General features: G+C 47.4%; 1 long non-coding RNA gene across 2 annotated transcripts; it reads right to left on the minus strand.

Annotated features, from left to right (window-relative positions):
- Nucleotides 1-710: 710 nt before the first annotated feature.
- On the minus strand, nucleotides 711-9,462 carry LOC137764748 (uncharacterized). 2 transcript variants are annotated; one of them, XR_011074056.1, is made up of 3 exons: nucleotides 9,413-9,462; nucleotides 1,717-1,794; nucleotides 711-882 (listed from the first exon to the last, which is right to left on the minus strand). It is a non-coding gene; the product is annotated as an uncharacterized lncRNA (long non-coding RNA). The 2 variants fall into 2 exon arrangements; XR_011074055.1 differs by having other exon boundaries at nucleotides 1,549-1,794.
- Nucleotides 9,463-16,609: the final 7,147 nt, after the last annotated feature.

A 16,609-nucleotide genomic window follows, 5' to 3' on the forward strand; every position in this document is an offset into this window, starting at 1 on the left:
GCTGCTAGCTAGAATTTTCTCCAAACCCAGTGTTAAGGCCTGATGCATTTTTCAAACATGGAAGCCACCAGTAGGCCCACAGTAAAACTTGTTGAATCTTATGAATGCGTGAAGGCAGAGCGTTGAAGGTGTCGGAAGATGACACTAAGGGTTTGAGAACTTCCTCCCTCCCAATCCAATAAAGCCAAGTTTGGGAGGAGGAAGGAGAATAAGAAGGACTAGGGGGAGAGGGGGCAGGAGAGAGGTGGTCCTGACTGGAGAGACGGGGGTGAGCCTGGGAGGGAAGCAGGAGGGCAGTGAGGCAGCAGTGTTCCACACTCTGGTTCAGAGAGAGAGAGAAAGAGGAAGAGGAAGGGAAAGGAAGGGAGGAGATGGGAGGAGAGGAGGGCAGAAGACAGAGGAGAAGAGAAGAGAAAGGGAGAGAGGAGAGGAGAGGAGATCTGGGGACACATGAAGACCTGCTGGGCTCCCCAGGTACCGTCTCCCCAAGCTGGGAAGAGTGAACACCTAAATACCCGCAAACCTCCTTCATGGAAAAGGCAGGTCTTCCTGGAGGAAGACCACAGAGTCCATGAGAGGCTGCCTCCTGGGAGGTTATGGAAACAAGGGCTGCGGGCAGGCCAACTGGAGAGGCGTTTCGGCGACGGTTTGCCCTGGTATGTGAAAAATTTTTCCTGCTTAGATAGTTGGCAAACATTTTAGAGGCAAAATGGAATTTATTAACAGAAAATATTTGTCAAGGATTACTCCTTCCCCCTCCCTCTGTTCTTTTCTTTCTTTCCTTTCTTTCTCTCTCTCTCTCTTTTTTTCTTCCTCTTCTCAGGGTGGAGGACTTCATCAACCAGATTCTTTCATCTTCCTTTGTGGTTTGGATCTTTAAGCCTGGCTTGAAGGAAGAGAGAGATGGCTTTAGGGGAAATGCTCACCACCCCCCCCCACACACCCCCAATAGGATAGCTTCCTTCTCTACACGCAGGTGTCAGCTTTCTGCCCGGAAGAGCTTGGACTGACATGGAATTGTCTTTCCAGAGGAATTCCTTCTGTTTCCCCCTGGCATGGGCTTGAAGCACCCCCAGAATTGGATCTGAATCTATAATTGCTGTTAGTGCTGTGGCTTTTATCTTTTTGAGCCTCCATTTCCTCAGGAGTAAAATGAGGGGAGAATAATACTTAGCTCTTGCCATTGTTGTGAAGATGAAATGAGAAAGTGTATGTTAAGTGTCTGGTACAGGGTCTGGCCCAGAGTAAAACCTCAGTGGGTGTTAGTTCTGCTCCTTCTGATACAGGACAGAGACCCTGGTGGCAACCTGCTCACAGGGTTAACTGATTTAGACTTAGAATATGGTGCTTTGGGTATCAGAGGTGACACTCAAGCCTTGATGAAACCTACACTTAACCAGAGGCAGCAAAAATGGACAATGTTCACTGAAAGTTTACTAAGAACCAAGTGTTCTAAAACTTTACAGTATTATTTAACCCACCCAAGTACCCTCCTATTTCCCCAAGGCTAATAGTATTCAAGTGGCTGAACCAGCATTGAAGACACACCATCTTCTTCCCCAAACTACTTTCTTAGCCGTAATGGATGTTGCATCACGGTAGCAATGAAAGGGAAACACGGAATCATATTTTTGTGGATTGAACAGGCTTGCAGATCAGCTTTTCCAGATCTGTTTTGAGGAGGAGGGAAATGAAGCCGAGACAGGAAATTCTCACTCAGGGTCATGTAGCCGGTGATGGTGGAGCCAGGAGCAGAAGCCCGGCTTCTGGAATTTCGGGTCAGTGTACTGCCACCTAGAAAGAGAGGACCAGTAGAAACTGCTGCAAGGGAGAGACTCCTGGTTAGCCACATTGCCCTTGAGAACTGCAGGTCTTGACTTAGATCCCCAAATGGGAATTTAATCTAAATTGAACCCACCCCAAACCAAATGTTTTATCAAGCACCTTGATTGAGTGCTTGCTGTGAGGGGGGCACCCAGAAGGGCAGATACCATGGGGGAGACTGAGGCGGAGGACCCCTCATTTGTGGAACTGGGAACAGGCTTTGGTCCATGTCAGGCTCATCTCTGATGAGCTGGAATGTGGCAGCTGCAGGGACATGACTCCAGAAGCCGCTGTTAGGCTCTGGGTGGAGATGCAGAGGAAGAGGGACCTGTGGGGAAGAGGGGTCAGGAAAGACTCATTTGCAATGACCCTAAGAAACCATGGGCAGGGCGTCATTGTTTCCTGTCTAAGCAGAGCTTAGCCATACCTGTACACACGGGTACAGCCATATCAGTTCTTAAAATATTGAAAACATCCTGTACCACTTGGAAAACAGCCAATGCCCTGAGCCCCACTAGTGCCTGGGCCACCCCATTCTCTCTCCTGGCACCTTCGTACCTCCCTCCAGTCCAGCAACTACAGAGTTAACACTTGCCCGAGCAGAGGTCCTTGGAGTGCAGACTCCTGCCTTCAGAGCTGGCTATCTGTGAAGACTGGTCTAGGACTAAACTCATTCTTACTGTTTTTAAACAGTTTGAATGTCACCTCCAGATGAAACTACCCAAATGGAATGAGGCATCTAAACAGAGCCACATGGGGTCCATCTGGGATGGCTCCTTGGAGGACAAATCTTGCAAAGGAAATCTGAAGGGGTAAGAGATGCAATTTAGTGGCTGGGAGAGTGAGGGTTTGGACAAAAACTCTGATTAAGGGGCACTCCTCCTGCGCATGCTGGGGCTTAAACACAGGGTTCAGGCGCCCTGCACATCCCTCTGCCCTTAACTACCCTCTGGGCCCCTCCCCTGTGACGGACCCTGAGGGCAGGCCTAGCAGCCAGTGGCCGCATTATTAATACTCCTTGATCTGCCCGACTCCCCGTGGTTTCCCTGCCAGCTGCGCCCTCCCTCCCCTCTTTGCTCCTAGACAACATGTGCTGGAAGAATGCAGGTCAGAACAGCCACAGAGGGCTCCCAGCAACCCCTGAAATCGTCTGCCCGGCAGGGTCCTCCAGAGGTTATCTAGGCAGGGTCGAGGATAGAAGACTTTCACTGGGATGCAGATGCTTTTCAGGGAAAGAGGTTCGATAACTTCTGGGGGATGGTGTCCTATATCTTGTAACAGTTGGGAAAGGGTTCCTTAAGGCTTCATCTCAGTCCCCTCTATTCAAAGGGAGAAAGAGTGAATTGGAACAGGGAGGAAGGGAGAGGAGGGGAGGGCCAAAGCCCATCACCTCCCCCTATCTTGCTATGGAAATGGACGAGCCAGATGGCAGCTCATTTCACTGGCTCTGGAGCTGGACAGCCCTGGATTCACCTCCGGGCTCTCTCCTTACCAGCTGTCTGACTCCGACAGGTTATCTAACCTCCCAGAACCCAGTTTCCTCATCTATAAAATTGGAATAATAATAACTCAGGGTCCTTGTAAGGATGAAATGAGGCAATGGATGGAAAGCATCTACCCATGTGACTACTGTTAGTTCCCTTCTCTTCCTTCCTCATATTAAGTTGGGCAAGAAGACAAAAACTATCTCCCTAGCCATTCAAATATTCATAAAATAAGCTTAGGAGTTTTTTCTGCCAGCTACATATTTTCTCGCATATCTTCACCTGGTCTTTTCTTTCCTCGGGTTCCCCATCCCTCCCTGGTCATCTCTTGGGAATAAAAGAGTAAGAGATGCCCAGACAGTCAGAAGATGGTTCCTGAAGCCAAGCAGAGATTTCAGAAGGGACGGTTTCTACCGTTTTGTACTGCATACCAGAAGCCTCTCCAATGTTCATAGTGTTTAACCTGGAACTTCAATTCCAGGAATCAAAGTGAAAACATTTGAAGATTTAAAGCTTCAAAGATTTATGTATAAGGATGTGAGATATGTGTGTGTACACACACACACACGTATGTCTGACACATATATTTATTTGATATTTAGGTTGTGATATACATATGATGTGATATATATATATATAAACATAACCTAAATGTCAGGTAAATGCTAAACAAATTAAATAAGTAGATAAATTTTAAAATAAATAAATTTTTTTATGCTAGAACATTATCGAGCCATTAAAAATTAGGTTTGGTGCACCCCAATCTTTATAGCAGCATTATTTACAATTGTCAAGATATGGAAGCAACCTAAGTGTCCATCAACAGATGAATGGATAAAGAAGATGTGGTATGTGTATACACACACACACACACACACACACACACACACCCCAATGGAATACTACTCAGCTATAAAAAAGAATGAAATTTTGTCATTTGCAACAACACGAATGGGCTTGGAAGGTATTATGTTTAGTGAAATAAGTCAGACAAAGAAAGACAAATACTGTATGATATCATGTATATGTGGAATCTAAAAAACACAACAAACCAGTGCATATAACAAAAAAGAAGCACACACAGATGTAGAGAACAAACTAGTTGTTACCAGTGGGGAGAAGGAAGGAGGGAGGGACAAGACAGGGGTAGGGGATTAAGAGGTACAAACTACTATGTATAAAATAAATAAGCTACAGAGATATATTGCACAGCACAGACAACACAGCCAATATTTTATAGTAACTATAAATGGAGTACAAACTAAAAATTGTGAATCACTATGTTGTACACCTGAAACATATAATATTGTAAATCAACTATACCTCAATTTTAAAAAAAGGAAAAATACACTGGAGCAAAAACAAATAGGTTTGGGAAAATATTTAGTGAGAGAGAGACTCTTAAAATATAAAGCACAGTGAAAAGTCAAGACACATACTGTATTCACGGCACGATCTCAAATATTCAATAGATGTTTGAGTACAGACAAAAGGCTGCAAGGAAATTCACCAGAATATAAATTCTGGTCAACTCTGAGTATTGGAAGGAAAAGTGAGGTTTATTTCCTTCATTACAAAAGCAATCCATGTCATTGTAGAAAATTTGAAAAATGCAGAATGGGATAACCAGAAAAGGTTGATTTGAATTTTTAAGTATCTTTAAAAAGGATGGGTGGTTTCCAATGAACCCACCAAAATCAGCGGTCAAAATCATCAGCTCCTCTACTACCTGCTACCCACCTCCAGTGTTTGTAACACTATCCTCCATACACACCTACACACACGCACACACACATGCACCGACCCCTGCCTACACATATGCACACACATGCATGCACAGAACACACCTGAGATTCCCACCTAGGCATACGGTCAAGTCCCTTGGGGTTGTTGCAGGAGCCCGAGGCTAAGGAGAAAGTGTCTGCTGGAAGGATGGAAGAGAAAAAATAAGAGGAAGTGGGCGTGGGGCTTGTGAGGGAGGAGTGAAATGAGAAGGGAGGGGGAGTGGACTTCTAGGAATAAAATTCCTGCAAATCACCATCTTCATTCAGAAAGATGAGCTGAGTTTTTCCAGGGAAAGGAGAGTCCACAGGATGGTTGGGGCGGCAGTTGTTTTAAGAAAAATAGAAGCAACTGTCTGGAAGGACTTGAGGGGCTTGCTCCCCAGCACCAGGGGCGCTAGCGTTCTGTTGCCCCTGAACAAACCACCCCCCACGACTTAGTGGCTATACGAGCAACAAGCATTTATCGTGCTCAGGTACCTGCGATTTGGGCGGGGCCAGACGGGAGCAGCTCCCGTGCAAAGCCTCTGCTCCACGTTCTGTCTGCTGGGCTGGCGGGACTTGGGGGGGGTTCCAGGACGGCTCGCTCCCAGGGCTGGCACCTTGGCACTGGGTGTTCAGCCAGGGCCCCGGGCTCAGAGCATTGCTTCCTCCCCATGTGGGTCTCTCCTCCTCACAGGCCGCTTTGGCTCCCGCTCGGCACAGTGGCTGGCTTCCAAGAGCGAGCATCCCAGGAGACAGGAAGTGGCAGCTGCCCGTTTCTGAAGACCTGGACCCAGCTATGGGCACAGCGCCTCGTCTACTGAATTCTTTCGTCAAACGGTCGCAAGGGCAGATTCAAGGGGAAGGGAGACAGATCCCGCCTCTCAAGAAGCGGAGGGTCAAAGAATTTGGGAACTGTGTTTTTAAACTTCTGCAGAGGGCGACAGATAAGATCAGTTCTCAGGGGGTTCATCCAGACCAAGCTGTTTACAGCATCAGGGCACTCATGACCGGTGGATGGGTTAAGAATCTGTGGGATGAGCAACGTTGCATCATATCCATAAAGGAGCAGCCTGCTCTGGCCTGGGAAAGGAAAGTCCAGTTTTTCTTTTCGGTCCGCTCCCCAGCTCCCACAGCACGGATGTCTCTGGTCTCTGGTCTCCCCCTACTCCTCCACCCATCCTAACGACTCTGAACAACCTCACGATGGCCCTCAGGGCTGTGACTCCTCAGAGCCAGCTCTAGAAGCCACAGAATGTCAGGGACCACTCAGGTGTCCCTGACAGGAGAAGCAGGCCACTTTCTCTCCATGGGAATAAGGAGGGCACCTGGTGAGGGGAAGGAGGGAGCTAGTTGTGCTGCATCGAATCAGCGTGCAGTCCTGTGGAGCTGCTCTTCTCATGGGACTTTTCTTTTTTTTTTTTAATAATTTTAAATTTATTTATTTTTTATTTATTGTTTATTTTTGGCTGTGTTGGGTCTTCGTTTCTGTGCGAGGGCTTTCCCCAGTTGCGGCAAGCGGGGGCCACCCTTCATCGCGATGCGCGGGCCTCTCACTATCGCGGCCTCTCTCGTTGAGCACAGGCTCCAGACGCGCAGGCTCAGTAGTTGTGGCTCACGGGCCCAGTTGCTCTGCGGCATGTGGGATCCTCCCAGACCAGGGCTCGAACCCGTGTCCCCTGCATTGGCAGGCAGACTTTCAACCACTGCGCCACCAGGGAAGCCCTTCTCGTGGGACTTTAACTCCTGTAAGTCTCTGAGAAGGGACCTCACAGACAGAGTCTGGCCCCTCCTACTCAGAGGACAGCGAGGCTTAGAGCAGGGCAGAGGCTGCCTGGAAAAGCAGGACTAGCACCCAGTTCTCCTGACCCCAAGCCCAGCGACCTCTTCCCCAGCCCATCTCTTAGGGCACATTCATTCCCTACTATGGAGTTTCTACTGTGAGCAAGGCACCCACCCGCCAAGGAGCTCATTTTTGTTGAGTAGATGTTTCCAATCCAGCACCTCCACCCAGAAACCCCTAAGAGGGCATCTAAACATTTCCTCTAAAGAGGCCAGGAGCTGAGGAGAGATCTGCAAAGCCAAGGCAATCTGCTTTCCATTCCTGAGCCCACCACCACCACCCGACCCACCATGAGTGAGACTTCTCCAAAGTCACTAGTGCCATCTTAAAGGTGGGAACTGTGCTTTCTATGACATGATGTAGCCGAGGTTGATACGCCATAAAAACCATGCTTTCAGTGAATTAGATAAAAAGGATGATGCATTTACAGCAGGCTCCTTATGCCCCCCTCCACGTATACCACACACACACACACACACACACACACACACACACCGCCCCCTATGCCCCACGCCCAGGGTAAGAAGTGCAGCCCTGGTGGGGATTTTGCTAGCTCACTTGAGTATTGTGGCTGGCAAACTGGTGGGAAGACCGGCACTTGAATCTGGGTGTCTGGGCACGAAAGCCAGAAGTGTTAGAGTTCTCCTACAGTCATACAGCACACCCTACCAGGTCACTGCACATGGCTGTGCAAGTCGTAACCTGCCTCCGGACGCCCAGAGGAAGGGGCAAGTGAAGGCTGAAATTCTGCTGGGGACTGACTTGCCCAGACATGCCACAGGCAGCAGGGCCCCTGTGCCCCTCAACCTTCCCCAGGCAGAATCCACCCTCCCAATATCTTTGGTTGAATAAACCATTTAACAAATATTTATTGAATATTGATTGCGTGCTGGGAACTGTTACAGACACTGGGAATAAAATGAAAAAGCCAGGCAAACAAAGTTCCTACCCCTGTGAAGCCGTCGCCTCCGGGAAGAGACAGGAGAAAGTCAGGGGTTGTGAGTGCTATCAGAACAGCAAAGTGGAGAGGCTGTGGCGGGTGCTGGGGGCGCTGCTTTAGACACCCTAGTCTGGGAAGATCTCCCTGCGGAGGTGATGTTTGAGCCGGGACCTGAGTCAAGGAGCCACAAGGAGATAAGGTAGCAACGAGACCCGAGCTGAGGAGGCAGCAGGCATCAACACCCTAAGGCGGGGGCTCTTGGTATTCGAGGCTGGAAGGAGGTGAGTAATGGGAAGAGAAGTAGAAAATGAACCTGCAGAAATAACTAATGAGGGCTCCTGCTCTCTCTGTGCTGGTGAAGAAGATGTAACCGGCACTTGTTTAGGGCTGACTATGTGTCAGGCACCAATCTCACTCAATTCTCAAAACCGCCCTAGGTGGGCACACTCAGAAACCCCTAAGAGGGCATCTAAACATTTCCTCTAAAGAGGCCAGGAGCCAAGGAGAGATCTGCAAAGCCAAGGCAATCTGCTTCCCATTCCTGAGCTCGCCACCAAGACCCAACCCACCAAGAGTGAGACTTCTGCAAAGTCACCAATACCATCTTTCCTAAAGGTGGGGACTGCACTTTCCATGACATGATGTAGCCAAGGGTGATACACCATAGCAACTCAGCCTAAATCCCCAGCCACCAGACCCTGTACTCACCCTGTCAGGACATGAAAAAGGATTTGGGGAGCGTTGCCACTTAAGTCAAAATTTGCTTTCCCTTCCAATTCTAAAGATACAAGACGTATTTTCCATCCACTTAATAGAGAAAAACCTTCTCAACAGAGAAAAGCTTCCTTCCAGCCTTCCTCCGTTCCTCTTTTTCTTCCTTTGTTTCCTTTTCCCTTTATATGTCTTCCTCATCTGTGCTCAAGTTCCCTCTCCCTCTCTCTCTATCTCTCCTTCTTCTTCACAATCTAAAGCAATGGAATATTCTTCTTATGGGGTCATGGGGGAATTTCTGACATCTGGGAACCCGGATGACGTATATGTATTTACACTATATATTGAGTTCTAGCTCAAGAATTTGCTGCTCCTTTGATTACAGTCTAAAAAGATGCAAGGGCAGGAACACCAGCCTTGAGAGACACACTTCCAGCTATCACAGCCTCCTCCCTGCTTGTTCAGTTCAGAAGTGACATCAGACATCCCTGAATCATTTCTTACCAGGCAAAAATTTTAGAAGAACCATGCTTCCGAAAAAATACTTAGGACATTTAAAAAAAGACATCAATCATAAAACTTGCTCCTAACTTCTTTGAAAGAAAATTAGCATTGGAATAGGTCAATCTGGGATTTAAATTTTCAAGGTGGGATTAAAAGAAACACATATATGGGTTTAATGCTATCAATGATTCCAAATGCACATCAGCTTCATGTGTCAAATTGTTTTTCTGATCCAATGCATTTATGAGTGCCCTATGCCCCACCTTAGAATAGAGGCATGGAGTCGTGAAAGATGCTTTGTTATCAGGCAACACTGGTTTCTAATCCTGACTTGGCCACTTACCAGCTGTGGATGTAAAAATACTTCTCTGAGCTTCAGTTTCCTCATCTATAAAACAAGAGACAAAAAACATCCAACTCTTAGGGTTGAAAAGATTCAATTAGATGATGTCTGAAAGCCCTGGATAAATGTTAATTTCCCTCATTCCCACATCCTTGCCTTGGGTGCAGAGAGAGGTGATTCAAACAGGTATTGCACTCTTACCATCAAGAAGATTACAACCTTGTTGAAAAGACAATGCTTAGTAATATAACATAAACTGCCAAATTGGTGCGAAGTTGGAAATAATCAACACACAAACAGTAAGGGCATAAAGGGGATGACCCAACTGGGAATGCTTCACAGAAGAAATGGGCCTTGAAAAATTGGTAGTTTGGAGCAGAACTGAAGCTGGCGTTTCAGGCCCAGGTGTGGAGGGAAGAATCAAACTAACAAGCCTGTGGGAGAGACAAGACGAGACTGACCAGAGAAGAGAAGCCGTGGAAGGGAGCCACACAAAATGATTCATCAGGAGAAGGGCAAGGGCATGATGTGGAGACGCCGGGAAGCCAGGCAGAGGCAGGTGGGCATGACTTCATCGGAAATGGGGTTAATTGTAGGTTCTGATATCATGAGATCAGAGTTTGATGGAAGGGAGAGCTACGGGCCTCCTGTCTCCCCCGACAAGAGGCCTGCAGGAGGAGTCAGTAGGAGAATCATCCACACGGGGGGGGGGGGGAGGGGGGGCGGGGAATGGCGAGGTTCACCATGGCGTAGATGTTGGGGGTAAAGGGGAGGAGGAGATGACTCCTGGCGTAAGTCAGGACAGCAGGGGGAGTACACCGACAACACTGAGACTAAGAAGTTAGGAAGGGGGTTGCCTGAAGGAGAAAGCCCCGTGGTTGATCTTGTTTATGTAAGAGCCCTCCGTGCGGATGTCTCCAGGGTCTGGTTCCGTTTCTACTGAATGCTACCCCTCCTCTCACTTTCTTCCAGCATCATGTTTTCTAAAACCTCAGCTGAATTCATCTCTAGGTCTGCCTGGAGGCAGGAAGTTATGCAAGCTGTCCAAAGGTAACCATAGGTGTGCTCAACACCTGTGTTGCCTAAGTCTTTGTTGGGTCCCTGATGCAGTCAGCTAGCGGTCCCCCTGATGTTGTATTCAGACTCCCTCACCTTTTTTTTTTTTTAATTTATTTATTTATTTATTTTTGGCTGCGCTGGGTTTTCGTTGCTGCGCACGGGCTTTCTCCAGTTGCGGCGAGCAGGGGCTACTCTTTGTTGTGGTGCGCGGGCTGCTCATTGCGTTGGCTTCTCTTGCTGCAGACCACGGGCTCTAGGTGCATGGGCTTCAGTAGTTGTGGCACGTGGGCTCAGCAGTTGTGGCTCGCGGGCTCCAGAGCGCAGGCTCAGCAGCTGTGGCGCAGGGGCTTAGTTACTCCGCGGCATGTGGGATCTTCCTGGACCAGGGCTCGAACCCGTGTCCCCTGCATTGGCAGGCGGATTCTTAACCACTGCGCCACCAGGGAAGCCCTCCCTCACCTTTTTGCAGAAGAAAAATAAGAGTTTCTGGAAAAGATGTGACTCCGTATCAGGCAAAATCTCATGACTTAAGGAGAGTCAACGCCATAGAGAATCTTAGAATCCTAAGGTAACCCGGAGATGTTCTTTATGGGTTCTTGATAATATTCTTCCTCGATTATGTGCGTTCCAACTACCTCCTCCTAGTCGGTAACTTGTCTTTTCTCTTTCTGTAAGGTACCCTTTGATGAATGGTCACGGGTACCTTGCACGGATCCTCTGGTCCATGCATCCTGCCTCCAGGGAAACCCACCCTTATCTGCTGCTGCAGTTCCCCATGGCTTCAGCTGGCAGAGCTGTGTGGGATTCTGGGCACCAGCACAGCAAGCAGGCCCGGAGGCAGCCAGCATCAGGAATTGAGGAAGGGAGTTCCAGATGGAAGCAGCAGAGTGTGAAGATGCTTGACTGCAGGCCAGCCCCGGGGCGGGGGGAGAGGTGCGGGGGCTTGGAATGCCCTAAAAGGTTCCAGACCAGTGGAGAAGGGCTGCTAGGAAAGGCTGAGAGCATCGGCACGCAGACCCAAAGGAACGTCTGGTATTCAGCCCCTATGTTAATAAGATTTGGGGAATTACAGACTCCCCAGGATTGAAATCACCCTCACCCTAAAATTCTCATGCCCACCCTCAAGCCTCCTGCCAAGATGACCAAAGCGGTGTTTCCCAAACAGAGGTGGAAATCTGCCACAACTCTTATGGGTCATTCCTTCAATTCCCCCTAATACTTCTATTGCCTTCTATGAAATGTCGAGAAGGATAGGAAATCCAACTTCAGATTTTTCTGGACAACTAGAAGGAAACAGGTAAGAGCAGAGGAAATGATTTACATCAATTACAACGAAATGAATAAACGTTAGAGAACAGAAAGAACTTCTCAGGAGTCTGAGAGGGTGTGAGATACAGACCATAGTCTCAAAAGTGAGTTTCCGCATTCTTTTATGGAAGAGACAACCACACTGGGCCTCGGATCCCTCATCTATAAAATGGGGAGACCATTCCCTGCCTTGTCTTCCTTGATATTGCAAAGAGTCAAGTCCACTTGAGATGCTATAGACCTTAACATCTTCAAAGGAAGTTTCTTATGACTTCTGCAAAGTAGAGGCTTATGAACCGTGAGGTTATCCAACCAAGGAGATGGGAAAATGAGGGCCCTTCACCCCTAGATCATCTTCCAGAAGCACTAGATGGGTAAATGGGGCCAGAACCATCTGTAACATGCTACCAGACTGTGCTTATCCTTTCAGCTGCCAGATGATAACCTATTTTCTTCCCACCAAAGCAATCATGCCTTGACCACTCCCAGGACTTGGTGATCCCGAGTACTCCAAGACCACTTCCCACCTGCCTCCATCAGAGCGCCCAAGTAGCAGGTGCAGACTCCTTCTGGAATCAGGGACTGGCCACACGCCCAAATGGAGGCAAGGAGAGAACACGAGGAAAGCCTGAAAGACCGTCTCAACCTGTGGGTTTCAACTGCAGCTGAGCGAACCCCAGAGTCCCAGTGAGGTGTCTCAGTAGGCCAGGACTAGTTTTGGGTCTCCCACCCCTACCTCAACCACAGTAGCTCTGATGTTATTGGTCTTATATATTGGGGTTCCATATATGCTTTTGTTCACTAAATGGGTTCTGTGACTCTAGAAATGTTTATAAAACTTTGTCTGCACAAACATATTTTATAGGTAAAGAAACCAAAGCCTAGAGGTGTGAATTAATTGTACTCAAGACTTCTTTAGAATCAGATACCAAATCCAACAGAAGAATCTTACTGGGGAAAGTGTCTATGCTGTCGACCCCAAACTAAGGTAACATGCACATAAATCCCATCTATCCTTCTATTCTTGCTGTTTCTTCAGCTCTCCCCGTTCCCTCAACTCCTAAGCACTTCTCGGACAGGTAGAGATGCTATTTAGGAAAATGTCCCCTATGTATCCTCCCTCTGGGGCACTGCAGACCTTCCCCTCAGCTCTGTTTTGTGCATCCTCTATCACTAACACTCCGTACTGTTGGTAGATTTAGGCTATGAACACCTCGAGGGCAGGGACCAGGTCTAATTCCACAAATCTGTATAGTCTCCACATTAGGGACAGTGCCAGTAACTCAGGAGAAGCTCAGTAGATGGTTGCAGGAAGGAAGGAAGGAAGGAGGGAAAGAAGGAAGGAAGGTAGGAAGGAAGGAAGGAACTTCTGCACAGACATAATCTCTTGGTTTCTCTTCCCTAAGCAAGCTAACCTCCTCCACAGTTTTTTTTTTTTTTTTTTTTTTTTTCTTCTGGGTTACAGAGGGCAAATGCTGTAAATTCTCTCTAAGGGAAAAGCTGGGCAGATGTACTTGGGAACATTTAAAAAACTAGGTTGGCATTGGAAAGGAAACAGCCAATATATTTAGCTACCCATGGCACGCCAAGGCCTTATTGAGACAGAAATAAGCACTGTAGGAGGAATCTCAATTAAATATTTTTCTAAGCAGTCAGTTCTGGGCTTTGCCTGAACATGGGTATAGAGCTGGGGCGAAGCATAGGACAGGAAACCCAGAGGATTCTGAGTGGGGCTTCTGAATCGTCTTGGGGCTCAGCTGCTTGCAATATAAAGCTAGTGACCCCAGGGGTAGGGGCCTGACCTACTTCCATGGTCCAAAGAGCAGGATACCTTCCTTTTACGCACTTTCCAGAATCCCTGCAATGGAGGGACCCATCATCTCCTCTACACCTATTCTTAAGTGGCACCATGTCCCTGAAATAGTCTTCCTACAAGTGCTACCCAATTTTCCCAAAGCTCTTTCCATTCGTTAACACTCCCTAAGAGTCCTGCCTTATCGAGAAATAAGGTTCCTGGAATGACCTGAGCAGAAGCAATGACAATTTGGGCATGGGACTCCACACACATCCTGCTTATCTTTGTTCAAATATGCAGTACATCAATCCAGAGGCACAAGAATGACCGTCCCAAACTGACTGGGATGTGAGGATGGGGTCTCATGCTAGGCAGGGTGAGGATGAAAGAGGGTACCTGGTGGTGGCATAGGCCATAGGCAATCCAGTACGGAAGCCAGATCTGTCTGCCAAAGTACACACATGTGAATAATAACAAGTATCTTTCCTTTTTCATATTTGGGATCATACTGTTTTGAAAACAGCTTTTTTCACTTAAAAACGTATCATCAACATTTTCCCATGTCACTGAGTATTCTTCTACGACATGATTTTTAACATCTATATCACATGCTCTCATTTGGAAGTCAGACTTTATTTAGCCAACCTCCAGCTGTTAAGCATTTAGATTGTTTCCTGTTATTATAACGCTAAAATGAGCACCCCCAGGGTGCGGCCTTGTGTTCATTTCTAATCACTTCAAGAGGCAGAATGGCCTAGTGGTTAAGAAGGACCTTGCCACTGTTCTCTCCGAATCTCAATCCCTCAGTCGCTGGACCTTGCTCAAATGACAGAACCTCTCTGGGCCTCATCTTCTTTATTTGTAAAATGAAAATTTACTCGTAAAAAGAATGAATAGTACTGACCTTATAAGATTGTCCTGAGGATTAAGTAAATTAATAAATGTAAAGTGTTTTAAAAAACGCTATCCTTAGCATAGGGTACTCTGCTCAATATTCTGTAATAACCTAAATGGGAAAAGAATTTGGAAAAGAATAGATACACATATATGTATAACTGAATCACTTTGCTGTACACCTGAAACCAACACAACATTGTTAATCGACTCTACTCCAATATAAAATAAAAATTAAAAGAAAAAGAATGCTATCCTTGACACTGTGTTGTTGGTTGAGAAAGTACTCAATAAACTTTAATTATTATCTCTTTTGGGTTATATTCTTTGACGAAGAATTTCTGCATCAGCAATTTTATAATTTTAAGGCCTTAAACCCCAATCCCCTGGTTCTCTCTCTTTTTTTCTGGGCTCTCCTCTTATACCTCTGGTCTTGCTTCCATGTCTTTTGTTACACCCCTGTCCCTGAGACCAGGTAATGCTGAACATTTGCTCAGGTCCAGACCTCGGCAGCGTCCTTCTCTTTCACCACATCCTTGTCTCGGAGGTGTCACTCACTCCACCCCCTCAGCTTTCTGATACCTGTAGCTCTCACTCATCACTAATGTCCCACTCCTATGCTTCTTGCCTGCTTTGGGGTAACCATGGGATCCAGTGCTGGCCAAAAAGTCATGAGGGCGTTTGCTGGGGATCTTCTGGAGAGATCATCCTAACTCTTAAGAAGGAGACACAAGGTTTTCTGACCTTTTTTCCCCTGGACTATGCCACGTCTGAAGTCTGATGTCTAGGATGTGCAGCCTGAGGAGGGTGGGCCTCAGTGTTGGTTGAATGACGTCATCAAGGACCCAGACTCTCCTGTCTCTCTGCTCATCCTCTTCCACGTGCTGGTTTCTTTCAAGCAGCAAGTTGGCTGTAGCAGTCCCAGGCATCATGTTCCAGGCACAGCGACAACCAGAGGAATAGAGAGACTGCCCTTTCCCGTGGCCATTAGGAGCGCAAGAAGCTTTCCCATAGGCTGCCCAGTAGCCCCCTGTTCCTGCCTCATTAGCTGGAATTGTGTCACATGGCCTTTCTTGAACCAACTAACGGCAAAGGAAATAAGGAGCCCAATGAGGGCAAGCCTAGACCTGGGAGAGGGGTCATCACCCTGAGACAACGATGATACCCCTAGCAGCATCTCTACTGGCTCCTCTGTCCACTGGAAGTGGCGTCAAGATGAAGGACCTCCATGTAAGGCTCAAGAGACCTGCATTCAGGTCCTGGCGTAATGGGTAGCTAGCTGGGTGACTTTGAACAAGTCACTTAACTTCTTTGGGTCGGTGTGCTCATCGGTAAAGTAGGAAGAGTAACGCTGTCTTCCTGTTGGAAGAATCCAAGGAGAATATGTAAGACGGCACTTTGTGAGCTTAAAGTTGTTCTATAAATGTAAATAAAGTGTATGAATTTTAAGGGGCTGTTTTCCTTCTTTATGAATCCACTCTCTTAGGCAACAGAGCTCTACAGCCAGCAGCCAACTCAGGGAGTCAGGAATCTGTCTCCTTCCTCTTGGCCACTCTCTGGGGCTGCCTCACCTTGTAACCCACTGTTGTATCAGCAACCCATCACGGGTCATCTGTCCATCTCCACTCCCATAACCACAGGCCTTTTTTGGACTGGAGAGTCTTTTTTTTTTTTTTTTGGCTGCGCCACGCAGCATGCAGGATCTTAGTTCCCCGACCAGGGACTGAACACCGCCCCCTGCAGTGGAAGCACGGAGTCTTAACCACTGGACCGCCAGGGAAGTGCCTGGACTGGAGAGTCTTTAGGGAAGGAAAATGTCCTGCTTACTTCAGATGCCCAGGTCTGTGTGCCTCAAATCTCACTGTCAGAGGGCTGGAATGTTGCATTTCCATCTAGAAGCTCTAGGCTGTCTCCCTTTTGAACCAGTATCCTGAGATCTGTAAAGGCCGGACAGGAAGGTTTTAGAAAGTAGCTGTTGAAAGCATAGGCTCCACAATCAGGCGGTCTCTGACTTAGAATATGGACCTCAATGCTCAGTAACTGGTTGATCTAAGCAAATCATTTAGCCTCTGAACTTCAGTTTCCCCGTTTTTAAAATGAGGCTGTGAATGCCTGCTTCATAAGGCTGCTCTTAGATAAGA

The sequence above is a fragment of the Eschrichtius robustus genome, chromosome 5 (assembly GCF_028021215.1).
Source record: "Eschrichtius robustus isolate mEscRob2 chromosome 5, mEscRob2.pri, whole genome shotgun sequence".
Lineage (NCBI taxonomy): Eukaryota > Metazoa > Chordata > Mammalia > Artiodactyla > Eschrichtiidae > Eschrichtius > Eschrichtius robustus.